Here is a 25,171-nt window from a genome sequence, read left to right as displayed (position 1 = left end):
TTACATGAGTGGTGGATAAGAACTTTGGAAAGGGATACTTACTAAAACAGTAAGAGGAATTTGTTATTTATGGTAGTTTTCAGAAGATGGTAGCTGGTTGCAGGCTGAAATGTAGAGTATTTTCTAATGCAATTACACTTATCAGTTTTTTAACGAAACTGGAGTTCTTTTAGTCATTATTTTGTTCTGCAGAGGTCAAAGTGAATATCTTGACGTTCCTGATAATATACATTGAAAAGTTTGGAAGTTCAAAATGGCTTAAGATACTTAAGAAATATAGAGTGAACTAATGCTGTGTTGTTGGTTCAACCAAAGGTGATATGGGAAAGATGGATATCCCCTCATAAAATAAATATTCATGTGACGGGTCTAATTGATATACCTAAATCATTTAAAATAAAGTAACATTGCAGCATGGCTTCCTAATTACTATCTGTGCCTTGTGTCTGGCAGGTTTACGGTAAGAGCATAACTTGCATAGATATGTTTGAAAGAGTACAGGGTTCTAACATATGTTATTTATTATGGGGTAAGTGAGAAAGGATTAGAGAAGGTCTTATTGTTAAATTTCTAGATTAACCTTGTGACAGACCCAACTGGGACAGGGGCTACTGGAGGGGTCTGCAGGCTAGCCTCTTACCTACTGACCATGGGCTCTGGCATCTGAGGGGGGCTCTATTGTTTGGGAGGTGTGTGCCTGGGGGGACCTTTGGAGTAGTTTTACTTCGGATTCAAGTCCATGTTTCCCCAAAACACACAGACTCTGAGAATTGGAGGACCAAGATACAAATATGGGGACTCTCTGCCCAAACCAGCATTGACTGCTGGTTTGGCATATTTTCTAATGCGATTACACTTATCAGTTTTTTAATGAAACTGGAGTTCTTTTAGTCATTATTTTGTTGTGCAGAGGTCAAAGTGAATATCTTGACGTTTCTGATAATATACATTGAAAAGTTTGAAAGTTCAGAATGGCTTAAGATACGTAAGAAATATAGAGTGAACTAATGCTGTGTTGTTGGTTCAACCAAAGGTGATATGGGAAAGATGGATATCCCCTCATAAAATAAATATTCATGTGACGGGTCTAATTGATATACCTAAATCATTTAAAATAAAGTAACATTGCAGCATTGCTTCCTAATTACTATCTGTGCCTTGTGTCTGGCAGGTTTACGGTAAGAGCATAACTTGCATAGATATGTTTGAAAGAGTACAGGGTTCTAACATATGTTATTTATTATGGCGTAAGTGAGAAAGGATTAGAGAAGGTCTTATTGTTAAATTTCTAGATTAACCTTGTGACAGACCCAACTGGGACAGGGGCTACTGGATGGGTCTACAGGCTAGCCTCTTGCCTACTGACCATGGGCCTTGGCATCTGAGGGGGGCTCTATTGTTTGGGAGGTGTGTGCCTGGGGGGACCTTTGGAATAGTTTTACTTCGGATTTAAGTCCATGTCTCACCAAAACACAGACTCTGAGAACTGGAGGACAAAGATACAAATATGGGGACTCTCTGCCCAAACCAGCATTGACTGCTTCAACCCCCCCCCTCCTAGACTCAGAGACTCAGAGCAGATATTAATATAACCAGCGCAAAACAACCCAATGCTGAGGTCTCTTGCTGTAATATGTTTATTAAGAATGTTATGTGTTTACTGTTGTGTCTTTGACCCATTGTTAAGTGAGTTAATTGAGCCACCTATTGTTTCTGTGTATCAGCTAGTCCAATCCTCTTCCCCCACTCCAACCCCCCCTCCCAGTACAAATTCCCACCAATCCACCCTCCTAGCACAAATCCTTACCCCCAAATGTCCCCTCCTAGCACAAATACCCCCAAATATCCCTACAAGCACAAATCCCCCCCCACCCAAAAAAAAAAAAATTCCCCTCCTAGCACAAATTCCCTCCTCCCTCTGCCATCTAAGTTCTTCTAGCACAAACCCCCAAATCCTCACTCCTAGCACAAATTCTCTTCACCTCTCCCCCCCCCACATCACAAATCCCCCAAATCACCCCTCCCCCAATTTCTCCTCCTGGAACAATTCTTACCTCCTGCCACCCCACCACAAATCTCCCAACCCCTAATCTCCTTATGGCACCCCCCACCTCACATGATACCACAGCGCCCATGGCAGAAGCACCTCTGGCCCATCTCTTGCCCCGGCCCTGGTAGCAGACAGTACTCAATTGTTTCTGCTACATCTTTAAAGGAAATGCTTTCCAATGCAGGGCTATACAGTATCTCCTGGGATTCCCTGTTTGAGAATAGGGAAGGGGCAGTAAATACTCAAACCCTGTAGGCTTTGCCAGCAACTACTTACAGCTGACAACACCTTAGTGATGTGAAGGAGCTGATGTGATGGTATCACCACTTAATACAGGGGACACAATTCGGAGAGGCTGACAACACTGCTGCAAATGTATTAGTGACATCATGGCATTGTCAGCTTGTTGGCAGGTACAGGCTAGGCAAGGGTCCCTTTTTATCAATACTCCTTCTGGTGGAGAACTATGGGTAGCCCTATAAAAAGCAGAGCTGGGATTACTGTCTTCTGCCTGGGGAAAGATTGTGGAGAGAGAGGCCTGCAAAGGGTGATCTTGCTCTCCCCTTCGGGGGGGGGGGGGGGGCTGCTCTGGGGGCCCCAAGCCTGGAACCATCAGGAAGAAAATATTGTGTTTTCCCTGACTGCACCACCATAGGGGACTGAAGCTAGAGGATAGGAGAAAGACTGTGCAATCTTGGGGATAAGTCATGAGACACCTCATGCCTCTGGATTGTATCAATGCTAACTAATGTGAGCCACTATTTGGACTATGCTTTTGTCAATATCTGGAAAGTTATTTCTTTGCTACCTCTAAGCTACCTCAAGATAATTGATTGAGAGATGTGTGTACTTGAATCAAGGCTGTAAGTGATCGTGGGAAGAGGGGGTTAGCAGAGTAAGAACCACCCATACATGGGACAGTATTTCAGTTTGGGCTGTACTGCCAGTGACACCTTGTAATCTGCATGTTGAGGTTACCCCCCCCCCCCTTTACAGGAAATTAGGAAATCATATCAGCTTTGGCAGAATCAACTGGTAAAACCAGGAAAGCAAGGGTATTATAAAGTAGTATTTTAATAAATGTAAAAGTGAAAGGCTAATATAATTTAACTATTATTTTTCCTGGAGATTTTACAGTTGAAAAAGGAAACTGTTGGATATTTTCAAAAAGTTCATTTTGCTTGATTATAATGAAAAGCCCCCAAAATATGTTCAATGTGATTCCTTATCACCTGCCTCATGTGCCTCACTTAAAAGTACATGCTCTACTGGATATATTTCTATCAGACAGTGCAGCTAGAATCCATGTTGAATGACAAAAATTGATTACAAAATAAGCCACCTAAAAGTGTTACTAAACCCACAACAGCAAAATCAGTTTATATATGCAGTAAAACGTGTTTGTTATATTCAAGGGGTTAATCCTCTGCATTGTCTAAAAAGGCTGTTTGATCCTATCTTCTCTGATCCTCCCTTACTTTTACTGTCCCCAATCCATGTGCCATAGTACAGAGCAGCAGTGGCAAGTCTGCGCATGTTCTTTTTGGTGTGTATTGCTAGAGAGTTGTTTTTTTTTTTTTGTGAGGGTTCATGTGATCAGCACAGGGCCAATCAGTGCTGTCCGGACAGTGGGTCAGGGGTCATGCAGCCTCATAGGACAATCAGAAAAGAATGAAAACTTCTATAAGATTAACTAGTGCTTTGCCGGACACTGATAGAATTCCCAAGACTGCTGATGAGAAAAGGTATTTAGCAGTTTATGTTCACTAAAATAATTGCTGTTTTATGTTCTGTTTACTGTGGAAGAACAGATATAGTGAATGTAGAATCCTGGGTTTAGTAACACTTTAACCCTTTGAGAACCGTAAGATTTTGTAACACCAAAAGAATCAATTTTTTTGGTTTTAAAGTTCGTACACTTCAGTTGCTGTAACTAAGCCATTTCATGAAATAATTGGCAAAAAGCTAGATTAATTTGTTGTTTGTTGATAAGAACTAATATTTTGACTCAAACCAAAAAACAAAAGGGTTTTAAGTTCTTAATCAGATGATACACGCAATTAAAAACATGGGAGTAACAGATGCTTGTGCAGAGACAAAGTAATGTATGGCATGTCCTACAGTCTACTGTAGCTGGTTTAATGTTGAACTGCACAGAAGATCTCAGGTTATACGCACAGCTGAATGAGCCAACCAAATGGTACACCCCTTTCTGCTCTCCAAATAGAAAGATTGGAAGAACAGATAACAAAGAGCTAATGCTGGACTTTCTTAATACAAAGCCCAGCATGAACTTGCACACAATTAAGGATTTAGGTAGATATCAGCCAGGAATACAATGGGATAGTCCAAGACAGGTGATGCACCATCTACCACTGCCATAATATTGGTGACCCTCTGCTGAACAGTATGGTTGCCCACTCTCTGCTGAATTCTCTCTAAGACAAAACATCTAATATTAATATTATATTATATTATAGATCTGCCCATGTATGACTAGTATGTGATTACAGTTTACTATCTTTTACAGGCTTTCAAGGCAGAGACTTTTGAATGTACAATCTGCATTTATGACTGTTTTAATCATTTATCTATTCATTGCTGAGGGTACAATGGCACCGTCTATGTTGCCAAGAATAAAAGGTTTGTGCAACCCACGTAACTGAATGCAAAAAGAGACAATCAAGCAAATCAATCCTCTGTCACAGCTGCAGGAAGGCTCCATAATAATTTCATTAAGGTCATTCATGCAGTAAAGTTAATTGCCATGTATCACAGGCAGGAACTTCCACTACAAAGCTCTCTCAGTGACAGCTCTTAAAACTGCCGCCGATGTCTTTGGAAGTGACCTATTATGTGCCCTGTGGGTAATAATGGACACGCTGGAGGAAATAGACAGATGCTGGCTTCTTTGGATTCTAAATCAATTCAACATGAGCACAGAATTCGATCTGTGGCCCTTTTTCAACTGCCGGGGAAGACCGCTGATGCTGGCGTAAGATCAAGGCTGGTAACCACGTAACATTTTGCATCAGCCGCAGCTGGGAGGAAAACAATAAGGACTTATTTTGTGTTACATAAGCAAGTAGAGTCCTTTTTTCATCTAAAGCCTCTAAAGTCATTGCTATGTCTGAAATATTTCGTTTATTGCCCCTTGCGGTTCTTGAGGTAAACTAGCAAAATAACCAGCTTGTATTTTTTTGTTCCTCCCTTCTACTCTTATTTACTCTTCATTTACATGCCATCACACCCACTCCAAAAATATCCAGCCTAATGGGGAATACTCCTCTTATTGGATATACTGTATGATGGAATGAGACGTGAATAACTTCCGTTCTAAGAAAGCTTTATTGTGCAACAAACTGGTTCAGTGAATTACTTTTTGGTATCTTTTGACCTACGTACCTCACCTGCCGGGTTGTAAATATTTGATGTTCCCAAGTCCAACTTCATAGAAGCCATTGTCTGCATACACTGCACTGATGATGTGGAACAATCCTAAAACAGTGGTTTTATGAATTTCAGTCTGGAATAAATGGCTCTATAGCAGGAGTGTCCAGCTGTTGCGAAACTACATGTCCCATTATGCCCCTGCCTTTTGGAGTCATACTTGTAACTGTCAATCTTGCAATGCCTCATGGGACTTGTAGTTTGGCAACAGCTGGAGGGCCGCCAGTTTGACGCCCGTGCTTTATAGTATTAGGCTGAATCTGTGCTATACTCTAGTAGTTCTAAATAAATGGCTTTGCCCATTATACCAAAATGAGGGATAATACTTTTATTTGTGGAATATGTGGTGCAATAAGACATGTTAACAGGGCAGCACAGTGGCTAAGTTGTTAGCACTTCCGCCTGGCAGTACTAGGCTCGTTGGTTTGAATCCCAACCAAGGCACCACCTGCCTGGAGTTTGCATGTTCTCCCTGTGTCTGCATGGGTTTCCTCTGGGTACTCCGGTTGCCTCCCACACTCCAAAGACATGCTGGTAGGTTAATTGGCTCCTGTCTAAATTGTCCCTAGTATGTGTATGTATGAATGTGAGTTAGGGACCTTAGATTGTACACCCCTTGAGGGTTAGGGACTGATGTGAATGTACAATATATATGTAAAGCGCTGCGTAAATTGACAGCGCTATATAAGTACCTGAAATAAATAAATGTTAACACCTTCTACTGTGCTATGATGGTAAGCAGGCTCCTAAAGGGTTAAAAGTGTACAGTGCCTCCTAGCTGGGTTCAGGAAACAATGAGCAAGGATGCCGGCTGGACAGCAGGGAGTGCTGGAGAGGTGTAGATGGAAAGCCTGAAGTGGAAGCCTGGCAAGTCTCTGTGAACTCCGGAGCAGTGGCGATGGCGTGTGACATCATAAGCATGCAACGCGTTTCTGAACGTGCGTGGGATCTGAGGACCGGCACACTCCTTTCTCAAGCATCTGTGCTTGAGAAAGGAGCGCGCCGGTCCTCAGATCCCGATATGTGAGTTATTTTACCATTAAAACGTGTTACAGTCTACACCTAGAGGCGCTGTGTTTCTCTTCTTGTTTCACTTAAGAGCCATTGCTTCACTCTATCACAGCTCGCCGGATGTTTTTAGACTGCATACTCCCCTGTCAGTTTCTGACCCCACACTCATCCAAGAGACTATATGGACTGCTCATTCTATTCTATGATATTCTATTCCTTTATTTTCTATTTTATTCTGTTTTATTCTATTCTTTTATTTTCTATTGTTTCTTTATATTCTATTAGGAATCATCATCATCATCACTGTATTAATTGCAATAGGTATCCATTTTTAATTCATTCTTAAATTCAAATTCATTTTCAAGGTCAAATTCATTTTCAAATTCATTTTCGAATATTTCATATTGTTATAATTTATTTTGGATTTGGATATTGGAATTTTGTTAGTATTGTGAGTCGTTAATGCGGATACAAAAACATTTAATTCGAATTTTGATTTGTAACAAAATGAATTGCATATGTCTAATACCATGCTAGTATTTTACAGAGGCAATCTAACCTAAAATGCATTCATTATGCTAACATTACCCAGAAATTATGTAATCAATCCAACATTAATAAAGACAAATGAATTAAAGGAAATAATTTTTCCAGCAATCTTGTACTAAAGAAAAGTAATAATAAGGTTTTGCAGAATATAGTTTGTTTATCATGTAACAAAACTCACAAATACACAACTTGGACCTTGAGACACCCTGAAAGCTTGTCCTGAAAAAATGGATGTTAGTGCAAATAAAAAAGTATGGACAGTACTCAATTGTTCTAATAACATTTGTAGAATTTATCTCTGTAAGCCAAACTCCAGCATGCTGTAAAAGTTACTCATGCAGTGGGGTGCCCCCTGTGTTTCACTGGCTAAATGCTCATTTGATGGGGAGAGGTATGAAATAAGTACAAATACTTAGCTAATGGTTGCTCCTTTGTGAGCAGTCCTCTGAAGTCTGCTTCTCATCAAGCAAAATTGAGATAAATTGTGTCTACTGCCCTTTTTTATCTTAACTACTAAGCATTGCCTAATAGAATGTTAGCAGGTTTGTCTGACAAGAGCTGTTTTAAATTAATCTTGATTGTTAATTACAATTACATTTTCCAGAACAAATTGTCTAATGGAGTCCCTCAACGTTCCCTCACTCAAAACACTTTGTACACTGCTCCAAAAAAATTAAAGGAACACTTTTTAATCAGAGTATAGCATCAAGTCAATTAAACTCCTGGGACATTGATCTGATTAGTTAAGTAGCAGAGGGGTTTGTTCATCAGTTTCAGCTGCTTTGGTGTTAATGAAATTAACAACAGATGTAATAAATGGGTAACTATGAGACGGTCTCCAAAACAGGAATGGTTTTACAGGTGGAGGCCACTGACATTTTTCCCTTACTTTTCTTTTCTGACATTTCTTCACTGGTTTTGCATTTGGCCAGGGTCAGTGTCACTACTGGTAGCATGAAGCGATATCTGGACCCTACAGAGGTTGCACAGGCAGTCCAACTCCTCTAGGATGGCAAATTAATATGTGTCATTGCCAGAAGGTTTCCTGTGTCTCCCAACACAGTCTAAAGAGCATGGAGGAGATTCCAGGAGACAGTTACTCTAGGAGAGCTGGACAGGGCCGTAGAAAGTCCTTAACCCATCAGCAGGACCGGTATCTGCTTCTTTTTGCAAAGAGAAACAAGATGAGCACTGCAAGAGCCCTACAATTATTATGTGAATGTCTCTGACCAAACAATCAGAAACAGGCTTCATGAGGGTGGCCTCAGGGCCCAACGTCCTTTAGTGGGCCCTGTGCTCACTGCACCATAGAGCTCGATTGGCAATTGCCATTGAACACCAGAATTGGCAGCTCCACCACTGTCACCCTGTGCTTTTCACAGATGAGAGCAGGTTCACTCTGAGCACATGTGACAGACGTGAAAGGGTCTGGAGAAGCCATGGAGAACATTATGCTGCCTGTAACATCATTCAGAGTACCGTTTTGGTGGTGGGTCAGTGATGGTCTGGGGAGGCATATCCATGGAGGGATGCACAGACCTCTACAGGCTAGACCAGTGGTGGGCAACCTTTTTTTTCAACTGAGCCAAATCTCGCCAAAACCACGATTGAAATTTATTTTGAGAGCCACATTTTTAAAACTGAAAATACATCCCCCATATAGTAATTAATCCCCCATATAGTAATTCATCCCCCATAGTAATTCATCCCCCATATAGTAATTCATCCCCCATATAGTAATTCATCCCCCATAGTAATTCATCCCCCATATAGTAATTCATCCCCCATAGTAATTCATCCCCCATATAGTAATTCATCCCCCCATAGTAATTCATCCCCCATATAGTAATTCATCCCCCATAGTAATTAATCCCCCATATAGTAATTCATCCCCCATATAGTAATTCATCCCCCATAGTAATTAATCCCCCATATAGTAATTCATCCCCCATATAGTAATTCATCCCCCCTATAGTAATTCATTCCCCATATTGTGTCAATTCACTTACCTTTGCTCCGCGCGTTCCTCTTGCCGTGTTCCCGCGCCGTTCCGGTCTTCAGGGCGGACTGTGAGAGGAGAGGAGTTCGTCACGCTGCCCCGCCTACATCCTGACAGCCAATGTTTGCCACGCTCCGCGGGCCGGATTAAAAGGTCCGCCAGGCCGTAGTTTGCCCATTGCTGGGCTAGCTGCAGAGTCCTGACATTTGGGGTGGCCGCCCGAGAGGAGGGAGGGGAGCGGGCGCCCGGCACACAGAAGAGCCGCATTAAAGTGTGGAAAGAGCCACATGTGGCTCGCGAGCCGCGGCTTGCCGACCACTGGGCTAGACAATGGCACCCTGACTGCCATTAGGTATCAGAATGAAATCCTTCGACTCATTGCCAGACCCCATGCTGGTGCAGTGGATCCTGGGTTCCGCCTGGTGCACAACAATGCCCGGCCTCATGTGGTGAGAGTATGCAGGCAGTTTCTAGAGGATGAAGGGATTAATACCGTTGAATGAACCCATGTTCACCTGACCTAAATCCAATAGAACACCTCTGGGATATCATGTTTTGGACCATCCGACGCCACCAGGTTGCACCTCAGACTGTCCAAGAGCTCAGTGATGCCCTGGTCCAGATCAGGGAGGAAATACCCCAGAACACCATCCACTGTCTCATTAGGAGCATGCTCCGATGTTGTCAGGCATGCATACAAGCACATGGGGGCCATACAAACTACTGAGTACCATTTTAAGTTGCTGCAATGAAATTTCAGCAAAATGGACCAACTTGCTGCATCATTTTTTCACTTTGATTTTTGGGGTGTCTTTCAATTCAGTCCTCTGTAGGTTGATAATTTTCATTTCCATCAAATGATGGGGCATCCTTACATTCCTAACACATTACCCAGTCCATATCAGTATAGATATCCAGCATGATATTTTCCCCATTGAGATCTCATGTGTTTTCAAAGTGTTCCTTTAAATTTTGTGAGCAGTGTAGTTCCCTGGTGATTATAAACAATAAGTGAAATATCATGTGAAAAAATACATATAAATAACCAAAAAAAATCGAACTATAGTCCACAAAATAAAGTCCAACAGATTCTTGTGCTCAGGTGAACTGTAAGTGATGAAAATAATAACAACTGGTGCCTCCACGTGTTTCCCCTTTTTCAATGCACTGCAATATTTGTTCCCTGTTTCCAGCGCTCTTTGTAGTGCTTTCCATTCCATTGTATAAGGGACTCTACACAGCAGTGTTCCACCAATCCTAGACGGATCCAGCTTCAGGTGCAGCAGCCTGGATCCCACTTTGCCTTCTTGGTCCCCCACAGTCATCAAAGGCTAGCCATCTCATTTCTTATACACATTACCCTTTGCTCACATAAAGTGGGAAGGTGTCTTATAGTACAGATTGATTTCTCCTATGAAGATAGGAGTCTGATTGCATTTTCACAACAGGAGCACTTGTTAGCACCTAGGAATACCATTTATTAGTGGGGGAGGCACAGTTTTCCGACATTCATACATCACTTTTAAAAGTAGGAGCAGCGCTATATCTTTATTTCCATTGATTCTACACATTCCTTTTTTTTATTGTGTGGTAGGTGTTAGCAGCAGCTCACCCCAATTGTGCAGATTTATTCCATACACTATTCATAGCCAGGGGCGGACTGACCATTTGGAAACTCGGGCGCTGCCTGAGGACCCTGGGTCAGTAGGGGGCCCCATGAGATGCCCCTGGTACCTTTTTCATAGGCTTTTTTGAGTTTGGGCAAGGACACAGGGACCCCATGATCCCCTATTGCCTGGGGGCCCAATGAGTTGTCAGTCCGCCCCTGTTCATAGCTATGTAAAACATTAAAAAGAAGTTTCTATACTGTTTAAAATCCAGTAATACACTGTATCACCCTGCTCTGCACATGCTCAGTTGCTCTCTTTTTTAGGCACTGTCCTGAATTAGTAGAGTCCAATCTGTTGACAGCCTAAAGATTTTATGTTGCTCAGGGGCTCTGGGCTTCAACAAAATTGCAGCCTCATGCAAGAAGAAACAGGAACAATGTTGGAGGCAATTTACAACACACACCAATTTTGGTATCATAATTATTATTGTGGAATGTATGTTCCTTGATGAAAAAAACTTATTTTTTAGCAAGTTGTTACGGGTAAAGTACTGCTTTAACGAGTCTTTAAAATTGGGGTGAATGTCTTGGCTATCACTGAACTTTATATTTAGCTTCTTAAGTCTGCTTTCGGGCCCATTTTCTGACAACCACAATGGTACTTCTCTCACATTGGTATTACCATTTCTAGTATTCCTTTTGCCTGCGTATAAACTGAAGAGAAAAATAAATTCAATGTATTATCTTTAACTATATCATTAGTGATGAAGGTTCCTGATTCATCCTCCACTGAGCATACTTATTCTTTCCTTACCTCTTTACTTTTGATATAGTTATAAAACCTTTTTGGGTTATTCCTGCTTTCTGTAACAATGTGCTTCTCATAATCTATTTTTATTATTATTATAATACAGGATTTATATAGCGCCAACAGTTTGCTCAGCGCTTTACAAAATAACGGGAGACAATACAGTTCAATACAAGAGGGTTAGGAATGCTCTGCTCCTTGGAGCTTACAATCTAAGAGGAAGGGGCTGGCGATACAAAAGGTAATAACTGTGGGGGATGAACTGGTAGAAGGAATACAAGATTCCATTATTAGCTGAAGGCAGGATAGGCTTCTCTGAAGAGATAGGTTTTCTAAAATTGCCTATAAGTGGGCAGAGTGGGTGATAGTCTGAAAGATTGGGGTAGAGAGTTCCAGAGGATGGGTGAAGCTCTGGAGAAGTCCTGGAGATGAGCATGGGAGGAGGAGACAAGGGAGCTAGAGAGCAGGAGGTCGTGGGAGGAGCGGAGAGGACAGTTTGGGTGATATTTGGAGACAAGATTGGTGATGTAATTGAGTTATAAATGTCTTTATATGTGATTGTTAATGTTTTGAATTTTATTCCTTGGGCAATGGGAAGCAAGTGGAGGGGTTGGCAGAGAGGTGTGGCAGATACAGAACGGTTAGTATGGTGGATGAGTCTGGCAGCAGTATTCATGATAGACTGAAGAGGGGATAGCCTGCGATGAGGTAGGCCAATAAGGAGGGAGTTACAATAGTCAAGGCGAGAAATAACAAGGGAGTGAATAAGTTGCTTAGTAGTTTCTGAGGTTAGGAACGGGCATATCTTGGAGATGTTGCAGAGGTGAAGTCTACAAGATTTGGACAGTGATTGGATTTGGAGCTAAAAGGACAGATGGGAGTCTAGGATTACACCTAGTACCCTGGCATGAGGGGAGGGACTGATGGTTGTATTATTGGTCTTGATGGAGAAGTCAGGGGAGGGGGCACGGGATGGGGGGGAATAGTATGAGCTCAGTTTTGGAAAGATTGAGTTTGAAGAAGTGGAGTGACATCCATGCTGATATGTCACTTAGTAGGTTAGTAATGCGAGAGGAGACTGAAGGGGTGAGGTGAGGGGAAGAAAGATTTGAGTGTCATCAGCATAGAGATGGTACTTAAAGCCATGGGAGTTTATCAAGTGACCAAAGGAGGAGTAGATGGAGAAGAGAAGGGGTCCAAGGACAGAACCTTGAGGGACCCCTACAGGAAGAGGAAGTGGAGAGGAGGAGACAGAGTTAAAATCTATTTTAACTGTTCTGATCACAGTCTTGCAATTTTTTTTACATTTTTGTAACACTTATATGCAAATCTGTCTCTTCCATTTTGTTTTTTTAAAGGCTATTTTTCTCCTTTATTTGCTTTTTTGTGTCTTTTATATCTGCCTAGCATTATTATTACTGAATAATAATCTCTAGTACAAACATTAACTTTTCCCTAGAGCAGTAGGATAAAACCTATTTTTTTTACCTATGGAAACAATCCAAATTTTCATATGGACTTAACTTTATATGTCAGTTACACTTTTGTCCCCAATCAAAACCTTGCAACAAGAATTTCAAATTCTAGGAAGTTTTTCTCTGGAGTTCCTAGAGCTATGAGTTCTGTCCAGTCACTGGGGAAAACTGAATCCTTTATTCAGTGGTTGTGACGGACTCTGAAAGTGTAAATGTACAATAATTACAGAGTGCTCATGTCTGCCCTACATAACACTCCTGGGCATATCCGTAAGACAGACCAAAGAGCAATAATGATGTGCAAAGCTGACATTTCAATTTGGTCTAGCTCTCTCAAAGTTTTTCATAAAGTACTCACACCACCTGAACTTAATGTGTCTAAAATCTAAAACTTTAAATTAGAAATGTTACACATCTTTGTATTACACTTTTATAAAGAAAAGTTTTTTAATAATAAATCAAAGTTTGTATTAAAATGTAGTAAAAATTTTGAGAAGCCATTTTCCTACCAATATGGATAGCAAGCCTTGCAGGTGACGTGAGCCCCACAGTCCAGATCCATTAGCCAGAACACGTAAGAAGTGATTTCTGATAAGTTGCTATGGGTAACTGCATATCTCCCCAGTGGGGACACAGACAGCAATAAACTCTTTGCAGATGGTCACAACATGATTGAAAAAGTGCCTTTATTAATGTGTCTCTGTTGGGGAGGTTTCCCTCTACTCTCTGTTCCATCTCAACACAAAATATCCAAAATGGGAAAAAGAAAAAGGGACTTTAATGAAACCATGGGAAGACACAATATTCAATTAAAAATACATATAACTTTATTCACATAGCATAAAAAGAATTGTTAAAATTGGACAAGTAATACATATTTGCGTATGCTCAACGCCAAGGAGTTAATATCAACTTTAAGATAGCAATAAGATAACCTTACAGGTTCAGGGCTATTTTTCCACTTACCTCAACAGTAAAAGGTTGACAAAGGGTACTAGCTCTTTTCCACTCCATTAAAAATTAAACCCAAACGTTTGGCTGTAATTGGTCTGTAAATATCAGAACCCCTCCCCCTCTAACTAACCGCAGGTATATACTGTATGAAAAATATCCAGATACCCATTTTACTTATCTGAAGCCATTGTCACATGATGATCCTTCTCACTTTTTACTTAATGGCATTGTTTTTCGGGTGTTTACATCACTGTCTGCTTGACGTTCACATCTCCAATTGGTAGAGGCAACACACCCAGTGGCTAGGTTCTCTCTTAGAGGCTTCAGAGGCAGAAGAACTCATGGGGGGAGTGGGGGGTCCAGTTCCCAAGTAGGAAAACATATCTGGTCCCCAGGGGAGGATGTTAGCTTTGCTCATAGAGGAAACAATGAGTATGATCTATTGCACTGGGGATGGCTTAGAAAAAGACGTTTGGAATCAAGACTGAGGAGTAAGGTAATTGATGCAAAATGCACTATATAAATTTCAGTGTTATTGACATCTACAAATGTTGCAATCATTTTTGTCTTGTAAACTTCTGTAAAATCTTCCAGAAGCTTTTATAGCTATACTTAACGATCATCATTAGAATTTCCTTTGAAAACTTTGTTTTAAGGATGGTTGTTTGATTTTATAATTGTTACTGGGGTCAAATCTAAATCTGCTTTCGACTGCAGAGAAGAAAAAATTTGAGCAGGATAGAAAATCTTTCTCGAACAAACAAACTTCTAACAGAGAATGTGGTTGGGGAACTTACATTCATTCCAAAATCTAATGTTAAAAACAAAGGAAATTTTGAAGTGCTTTAACGCAACATTTTTGATGTGAACGTTTGTTTAAAAATCTATAAGTGTTTGGCCAGCTTTACTCTCGTCAGCTTTAACCAGTTCCTGTCGCCCTGACACATATATGCGGCCTTTCTGCGGGTGGGCTTTAACGCCGAGTGGCTGCATATATACATCTATTGATAAACACTTTACTGTGCTGCTGAGAGCACGCTCCCAGCACAATAACGAATGGTTACTGGAAAGCTCCCGATGCTTACTTGTGAACGGGAGCTTTCCAATCATGTGACCGCTGTGACTGCCAATCATAACAGTCACAGGATCAGAATGCCCACCTCCATCTCTCAGCATTTAGATCCACTTATAGGGCCGAGAGGTGGTGGCAGGAAGGGGTTAAAGCCCAACTCTGGCAACAATGACCTTTGCAAGGTTAAAGCAGTAAAATATATCTTTGTTATGAAAGCAACCGGCAATTATGCAGGCTTTCTCCTACATCCTACAAATCTGCTGGTTTACATGCCGGGATTAGTACAGCCCACAGAGTTATTTTTTTTAACCTCCCTGGCGGTATTCCCGAGTGTAGCGCAGGGTTAACTTTCAGTACCAAAAGCGGTAACTCCGAGCTACACTTGGGATTACCCTGCAGTGTTGTTCAGGGATTTCCTCGATAACTTATCTTGTCCTTCGCTCCCGCGATGTCCCCCCTGCAGCGTCCCCGGGCCATCTCCTCCGGCCGATGCCGGCATCTGTCTTCTGGGTTCCGTTCCCTGCGAGCGTCGGGACATATGGGATGTATGGGGGACGGAACCGGCAGAAAATTAAAAAATTTTAAAAAAGTGACATTCACTAAATACACTAAAATCTCATAGTATAACATTACTGTATCAAATCATTTCACATACATTTTGTCCCGAGTGCTTTGTCCTGTGCCCTGCCTGCATTTTTACTGTTCTTTCTGCCTGGAAACTGAGAAAGGTTCATGGCATCCAAAAAGCGTCCCTTTAGGTCAAAATTGGTTTTAGACCAGCTAGAGAACAGCGATAGTAAATTAGAACCACTTGCAGAATTGAGTGATAACAATTTGTGGGGAAATTCGTCATCAGACACTGAAAACGATTTTGCGACTTTGCTCAGTGATGTGCGAACTTGGCGCTCTATTTCAAATTTCAGTGTTTTTGGTTTGATTACATTATTGAATTAAATTTATTACTATTATATTTTTATTTTTTATAATTATTTATTATATTATAATTTATGATTTTGTGTTTCAAATTTTATCATACCTGGGATGTTTACTAGACTCTTGTTCGGACAGATTTCAGTGAGTTATTCCTAAGAATTACAGGCCTACAATAAAAAAACAACATATTTCCATGAAAAAAAATGTACCGCTTTGACCACAGAAATATTGACATAATCAGACTGCTAGGGAGGTTAATAAAACGTTTCTGTAAAGTAGTTGAACAGTAAAAGGTTACGTACTTGAAATGTAAAATGTCAGTTTTTATGCATGCTGAGCAATACACTGACATCCACCCAACACTGCAATTAGGTTTACAAAATACACTTTTCTGCTCTAGCTATATTTCTCATCATTTTCTCGTTGGCTAGAGGCAGCAATATCAGGTTGCCCCCATGTCATTTCCTCTTTTCATCTCAGTGTTTGCACTCCCTGCAGGCTGAAAAAGCCTATTTACTGACACACTCATGCCACAGGTAGAGGGTGACAATGTCGATGGGAGTTCAACTGCAATCTTGCAGCATTGTCAACCTTCTCACAGAATCGGTGCAGGCTGTGCATATTTGGCAGAATCATCTGGTTAAATGAAGGAGACCAATAGATAGACACTATATGAGAAAACTAGGCTCCAGGTAAGGTTCAGGTAAAGCCATTATTTGATTAAATTTCAGTTTAAAGAAGAAGCCTTAGCAGAAATAAAAGTTCAACTGCTTGACCAGTGATTCATCTTAAAAAATGATCTGCACTTCAGAAACTATATGCATAGGTATTGATCATAAAAGCACTTCTTTATATCATGTATGTTTGACTATGAGCTATACCCTTGTATGAAGCCTGATTTATATGCGTCCCTTTGGGGGAGTTCCAACAAAGCCCAGTATCATAGCTACCTACCCCTCTGCCATGCCCTCTGGCTGTCATTCATCAACCTGCAGCTCCTGCTACCAATCTCATTCTTCTTCTCCACTATTCTCCTCTCCTGCCATCTGTATTTAGTCAATTGCCAGTTTCATTTTCCTCTTCTCTCCCAACAAATGTTTTTGGTTTTCTTGCCACCCACAGTCATTCCTCTCTCCCACCTCCCACTGCCAGTCTCATTCTCTTCCTCCTGTGATTCCCCCTACATGTAACAGCACTTATCTCGGGCAAGTGCCTGAGACAAGCACTACCACTTAGAACTAATTAAATATTTGTCCCCTAGCGAGCAGCATGGTTGGACAGTGGTGAGAGAAGAAGAATGTGTTGTCGACAACTCTAGCTCAGGATCCAGGTCCCCTAGAAAGGTGGGACAAAGTGGTGCATCCTTGGTGAAACTTCTTCCCTAAAATGTTACTAAACCCAGGACCCTGCATTCACTATATCTGGTCTCCCGCAGTACACAGAACATGAAATATAGTTTAGTAAATATAAACTGCTAAATACCTTTTCTCATCAGCAGTATAGAACAGTCTTGTGACTTCTATCAGTGTCCAGCTGAGCACTGGTTAAAACTTGTAGGAGTTTTCATTCATCACTCACTGTCCTATAAGGTTGCATGACCCCTGACCCTCTATCTGGACAGTTCTGATTAGTCCTGTGCTGATCACGTGCACCTTCCCAAGAAAAAAACCTCTCTAGCAATACACACCAAACTGAACATGTGCAGCTTGCCCCTAAGGCTCTGTTCTATCAACAGATGGATTAGGGACAGTAGAATAAGGGGAGGATCCGAGAAGCCAGGATCAAGCAGCCTTTTTACACAATGCAGATGATTAACCCCTTAGGTTCCACAGTGAGTATAACAACCATGATTTTACTGTTGTGGGCTTAGTAACACGTTAAGCACCACATACATTTGACAAAAAAAAAAATGGAACTAGAGGCTGGAGGTTGCATTGGTGTCTAGATACGATCCTTTCTTTGTCAAAGACCTACCATGCATCATACTATAAAAACACAATCACTAAAGTATTCTTTCCTTTTATAATGGTCTAGGTACCTAATTTGCCTCTGTTATAGCTCCGTCCTATAGAACAGTTTATCTGGTCCTTTTCCTGCACAAAGTATCATCCTGCACCAATGTATGTTCCCAAAGTGCAACACAACAAACACTTTACTCCTGCGCTAGGAAAGGACTCAGTAGACCCAATAGGAATGTTCTGGAATTTTCTGGAATATGCACTGCTTGCTGCCCTCAACAGACCGGGGTGGTCTGAATACACTGGATACAAATGGAGAAACAGAAAAAGGGCGCACCGACCTAGTGCATTATCGTTTAAAATAATTTATTAAAGAAACAAAAATAGATATCATACTCACAATGGACATAATAACACAGGCATGTCAAACTGAACAAGATGCCAGGTTGGCTCTGAGGAAGAGGTTGTGTCCTCGAAACGTGTTAGCCAGTTGGTCATCCAGGGTTCCATCGTATGGACTCAGATGTTGTTTGGATCATACATCTTGTTCAGTTTGACATGCCTGTGTTATTATGTCCATTGTGAGTATGATACCTATTTTTGTTTCTTTAATAAATTATTTTAAACGATAATGCACTAGGTCGGTGCGTCCTTTTTCTCTTTCTCCATATGTTCCCAAAGTGCACAAGCCCTGCCCAGTTTCCATATCATAGGTTTTGTATCAGCTTAATAAATAAGTTTGATGGCTCTTTGAAATACCATTCGAAAATCTTCTTTTTATCTCCTCTTTACTTACAATCCTGCACTCCAGGTTTACTTTTCATGCTTCTCCTGAGTGGGACACACGTGTGCAGATAAGGGTAACATCTGAGAAGAAAGGCTGAGAGGGGGTATTGAAGCAAGAGATAAAACAACACTCACTGTGGGGCACCATTCTCTTTTCCAAGAGAGGTTTTATGAAAATTCTCATTTCCACCATAGACAAGTTTTCCCATCTCCATCTGCAGATTTGTTTTTATTATCTGAAACTTCATCCACTGGCATTCCCAGACAGATGGATTTAATCATGAAGAAGGTTCAGCAGAATTTGTTAGGCTGTCAGATAACCTTAGTAAAAAAAGATGACTGTAATCTCTACTTTGAGCCTAGTGCTGGAGCCAAACTGTGGCAAACCACCAATTTATACATCCTGCTCTCTGACGATGGCTACAGACTTCTTCCTGTGAATTTCAGCTTTTCTTTGATGTCAGTAAATTGCTTGTGTAGGCTCCAAAACAATTTGATATGCTTTAGAAAACATCAGACGCATCTACTGTCTACAGGTATGAGCAGACTGAATGCATTTCCAGGATGGCAGACAGAAAAGAAAATGGGCCACATGCATGAAAGTGTCTAAAAAAAGAAACATGTAGCTCATTACAATTGGCTAGGGCAACCTTTACAAAACGTAGGGCTGAAGGATGATTTCGACTGTGGAGTCACAGCTTTGGTCCATATGTGGGCAGTTAGACTGCAGGTGGTATTTTAACCAAGTGTTCAATGATCTGACAGCACTCTTAATTAAACCTTTACAGTGACTGAATGCGTAAAGAGATCCTGTCACCCGACCATTCATTTTAACGAAAATCATCCTCTAGATTATTTATGCATTCACAAATGTTATGCTTTTTATTTACCTGTAGAAGTCTCCATTGTGTAGATATCCAAAAGTCCTGAATCTGTTTCTGGGCGCATCCATCTGCAGCCTCAGCAGATTGACAGCTGTGACTCAAGTGATACTCTACAGTTCTCAACCTGTGGGTCGCGACCCCTTTGGGGGTCAAACAACCCTTTCACAGGGGTCCCCTAAGACCATCGGAAAACACATATTTCCGATGGTCTTAGGAACCGAGACACCGCTCCTCTATCAGTCTCCAGGCGGGTCCACCCACATGCAGATACGTCCACATTTCCCTGGACCGCGATGTGTGGGCGGGATGACATGCCGCCCCTGTCATCTGGCCACATCCTAGGGATCACTCAACAGCTCCGCCTCCTCGCCAGTGATTGGCCGCCGGAACTGTAGCTCAGGAGAGGCACACAGGTGGCCAATCACCGGCGAGAAGGAGGAGCCGAGCAGCAGGGCGAAGATCAAAGAAGATCAAGCAAGGGAGCGGCCGGAGAAGGAAGACAGCTGACAGGTAAGTGTCTGTAGCGTGCAGATGGTGCTGCTGCAGCCAGGTATGCTGGCTATAGATGGGAGAGGGAGGGAGCAAGCCCAGGCTGGAGCAGGAGTCAGCAAGGTAGGTATCATTGGTGTCAGTAGGAGGAATAGTGCCCCATCATTGGTGTCACTAATACCAATGATGGGGCACTATTCCTCCCACTGACACCAATGATGGGGCACTATTTCCTCCCCCCCCCACTGACACCAATGATGGGGCACTATTCCTCCCCCCACTGACACCAACGATGGGGCACTATTCCTCCCCCCACTGACGCCAACAATGGGGCACTACCGCCCCCACTGACACCAATTATGGGGCACAATTCCCCCCCACACTAGTATCAATAATGGGGCACTATTCCCCCCCCCCCCCACTGACACCAATGATGGGGCACTATTCCTCCCACTGACACCAACAATGTGGCACTATTCCTCCCACTGATACCAATGATGGGACACTATTCCTCCCACTGATGCCAATGATGACATCAGTGATGGGGCACTACTCCTCCCACTGAAAAATTACAGTTATGAAATAGCAACGAAAATAATTTTATGGTTGGGGGTCACCACAACATGAGGAACTGTATTAAAGGGTCGCGGCATTAGGAAGGTTGAGAACCACTGCACTACAGCAACCCTGAGGAATGGAGATCTACCTGATCAACATTTAAGAGATCAAGTATTGCCAGGGTGCAGTGCATTCTTTTTCTTGATGGGATAACCTAGCCAGACCCTATAAGAAAGTAAGGAAAGTTTGAAGAAAACTGAGGCTTGAAAGAATATAATAACACAAATGTCACTGTAAAACTATAAACGTATCTTACCCTTTTAGCTGCAATGACAAGCTTGGTATTCACGTTCATTCACGATTCTGTTCATATCTAGAGAGCACTGCAGCTGATAAACTCACGTTCAGGAGCTTTTCTTTGTTTTTTTCAGCAGCCCCTGGACTCTCCCTAATGTTTTCCTATGTGTCCATGTACACATAGTCGTTTACAGGCAGTTGAGTTTACAGTCGTTTTTTGAACGCACCAAACTTGCGTTCAGGAGTAGATTTTATCAGCGTTTCAAACGCCAAATGCTTGTAAATGCGGCTAACCACATTTATAAGCGTTTGTATTTAGAAGCGTTTTTAACTGTTCCATGTCCAGATGCTGTCCAGAACCTTTTTTCATCATCAGAAATGCATGCAAAGCATTTTCCATGTATTCAAATAGACCTAATACACCAGCGCAGTCAGGTCCAGGTTGTGCGTGAAGAAAAAAATGGTAGAACGTGCCGCATTATGCTCATGATGGGATCCATAGTGAATACAACCAGAAAAGACAGGTCATCTCAACACATACTGCTCTCTCTGCTTCTGCTCTCCTTATTTCTCTCAAACTGTCTGAAATAGTTAATTTTTACTGTTTTTCAGTGCATTCCGGGCATTTTGGAAGGTCTCCTGAAGTTATCTTTAAAAAACTCTAATTCTAAACACAAATCCACATAAACATGCATAAACGCACATAAATGCGGTATGCAAACGCGGCTAAACAGACGTTTTTTAACCTACGTTTTCCAGCAGTCAGTTTCCATTGCTCAGAAGTGTTTTCCAAACGTCCCGTGTACATGGAGCCTAATTTGTCACCCCAAGTGTGATGCAGAAGTCCAGAAAGTCATCTGTCAGTTGGCTTCTGTATTTGTTTTGGTAGGTCAGGCTAGGTGTTCTGGCCCAGCTGGGCGACTGGTTGGTTTGAGTTCTAGCCTGGCTGGCCAGTTGGCTGGGCTGGGATCTGACCTCCTTGGCTAGTTTGAGTTCTTGGCTGACTGGCTTGGCAGGGCTGGGTGAGATTTGGGCTGTCAGAGCAGTATAGGTCTCAGGTGTAAATAATGCAGATTTCAAATATTTCAGTGATATGTAACTCAGAGTTTAGAGGTCAGTGGTAAGTACTGCTGAGTTTAGAATTCAGTGGTATGTAACACAGGGATCGGAGATCATTAGTATGTAACATAAAGTGCAGGGGTCATAAGTAGTCAAAGCAGAGTCCAGAGATCAGTAGTGTGTAATAAAGAGTGCAGGTGTAAGGAGTAAGGCAAAGTTCAAAGTTCAGAGGTATTTCACGCAGACAGTGGGAAGGAGTGAGTAATGTTGAGTGCAGGGGTCAGTAGTAAGTAATGCACAGTCCAGAGGTCAGAGTGCAGGGTTCAAGAGTAAAGTAGAGTTCAGAAGGAAGAAGTATCAGAGTACAGGGGTGAAGAGTAAGTAAATCAGAGTGTAGGGATCAGTAACAATAAGGTAGAGTTGAGAGGTTAGCAGTAAGTAATGCTGAGTTCAGGGGCCAGTAGTAAATAACGCAAAGTTCACAGGTTAGTAGGGAGCTCTGCAGAGTTCACAGGTCAGTGTCATGTAAAACAGAGTGCAGGATCTTGGTGTTTGTTAAAACAATCACGTTTGGTTTAGTCGCAACTGGCAGTAAGAAATTAGCAATGTTACTGTCAGTTATCACACTGATTGAAAATGTTTCTTTACCAGGGATTTCACTTTCCCTCCTTGCTACATTTCCACATTGCCAGTTCTTTTTGCAGACAGAGCCATCTGATGAACTGAGCAGCCACAGGGAGAGAGTGAGATACTGGGACTGTCTGAGAGGTGACTTAGTCAGCTGGCTGGGATTGATGGGTAGATTGATGGGTAGATCAGGATTGGCTAGCTGCCGACCTCCACTTTACAGTGATCCCCATCGCTCCCCCCCTCACCAGGTACACGTAGGGTTATGTAAATGAATACCAATATTTTAAAGGAATTCAGAAACACTGCAAGTAAACATGTAAAATACTGGATTTTTCTGTGTTTTTGCAATGTTTTAAGTTGATGACAGGGTCTCTTTTATATGCAATGTTTAATGTCAGTGAAATGAATTTGATGTATGTAATGTACAGTATGTATGCTACATTTAACAAAAGTTTAAATATTGAATTGAAATTGCATCATTCCTGCTTTATGGATGACTACTAAATAGTAATTTCTTCACCAAGTCATGCTGCTTGATATTTTTACATATAACCATGCTGATGTCACTGTAAAATAAATGTCTCAATAAATCAATGCATACATGAGATTGAGACCTTTTCTGGCCTTATGATCTGTTTATTATTAATAACAATGGAAGAAAGCTGTATTTTTACAGGCCAGGTTGATAAAACACCGGCAATGTGGCAACCCTATGAAGACAATCTCTAGTCAATAATTAGGTACAGTGCAGTACTGTTTTATGTAAAAGAGCTGCTTGCAGCAGTGGTATAAAAAGTATAATTAAAGATGATTTTTTTTTTTTTCCTTCTGTGGAGATTTGCTTTCATTTCCTGCTGTAGAGATGGAACAGGAACTGAGAAGAAATTTCTCCAAAGAGAACAGAATACCCATATAAGGCCCATTTACAACACAACATAGTGTGCTGCAGGGCATGCGTTTTTCTGTATTGATGTGCAATGTAGTATGCTCAAAGTTGATGGGCTGCAAGGCACCTCGATGCATGAAAAATAAGTGCTGTTTGCATTTTTTCACAGTAGAACACACAGGACACCATGCCTTGTGTTATGCTGTGGTGTACTTCAGTGGACGTATATTTTGGAGGTGCATTGAAGTGCCATTCACAACAAATTGCACCGCAGTGCACCAACACACATAGTGTGCATTATCACATCTTGTGGCAATATGCATACTTACCATGTGTCACTGCAGCATGATTCATGTGAAGAGAGTTATCAAAGGAACTGCCATTTTCTCTCACCTCTAGATCTGGTGACAACTTGAGATGTTTGGACTTCTCCTTGCTTTCTGTCTCAGGGAAAGTCCTCACCAAGACAAATAGAAGGACGAATTCCCCTAGTGAGGACACAGACAGTAATGAAAAACCTAACCTTTCTCTACGTTATCTAAAACTAAAATAATGACTTAACATACAGTTTAAATGTCAGTTTTGGGTGGCCATTTGCAGAACATTGGAAAGAAAGCTGAAAGCTCACTGGTATATTAGAGCCTAGCTATTAGAGTTAGGCTGAGGGGTAGGCAGAGAAGGTGGGCACTGCAGCAGAATGGATATTGTGGGGGGGGGGGGGGGATATAGACCCTCCAACCTATGCTGCTGAAGTAGTTTACAGTTCATGATGGGGGGGTATTTGTGTTTTTTGACTTGGGTACTAAAGGACATTGTGCTGGATATGCTATCTCTGCAGCAGGGGCGGACTGACAACTCATGGGGCCCCTGGGCAATAGGGGATCATGGGGCCCCTGTGTCCTTGCCCAAACTCAAAAAAGCCTATGAAAAAGGTACCAGGGGCATCTGATGGGGCCCCCTACTGACCCCGGGCCCTCGGGCAGTGCCTGAGTTACCAAATGGTCAGTCCTCCCCTGCTCTGCCGTAATCCAACAGTCACAGTTTACAAGAAAGTATAGATCTCTGCGGAATGGTTCACTTTGAAGGATCCAGAAGAAGAGTCAGAGGGCCACATGCAGCTTAAAAAGGCTAATTTGAAAAGTCTACTCCATAATTTATGTCACAATAATCTGTCACCATTAACAAGCCTGTGTTAACAGGTGCTGCAAAAGTGTAATGATTCACAAAGTAACGGTATGAACTACCTCAGGGGTATAAACATTTCAGAAAAGGAGCCATTGCATATTTTAGAGATATTTTCAGGTTGAAAAAAGATCACTTTTATAAATGAATGAGTCCCCCTTTACATCAGTGTTCCCATCACAGTCCTCCTTACATCAGTGTCCCCATCACAGTCCTCCTTACATCAGTGTTTCCATCAGATACCCCCTTACTTCAGGATCCCCAGCAGAGTCCCCGCTTACATCAGAAATTCTGGATGAACTCACTGCACACACTGTTATATACCCTTCCTAGTAAACATTGCACAAAAACAGGGATTTTAGCTCACACACATTGCAATACATGTTTAAACTGTCCAACTGTGTCAAAGTCATTCTTCTCTGGCCAGTCCCTACTCTGCTTTGCAAACAACAAGTGCTCCAATGGATGTATTGCCAGTGTGGGGCAAACAGACACAAGTTGTGGGATATCTGGTCATTGACCTGGACTATTC

This window comes from Staurois parvus, unplaced genomic scaffold (assembly GCF_062004578.1).
Source record: "Staurois parvus isolate SC_StPar_1 unplaced genomic scaffold, SC_StPar_1.0 ptg000166l, whole genome shotgun sequence".
Taxonomy (NCBI): Eukaryota; Metazoa; Chordata; class Amphibia; order Anura; family Ranidae; genus Staurois; species Staurois parvus.
Note: the sequence above shows the minus strand (reverse complement) of the source record.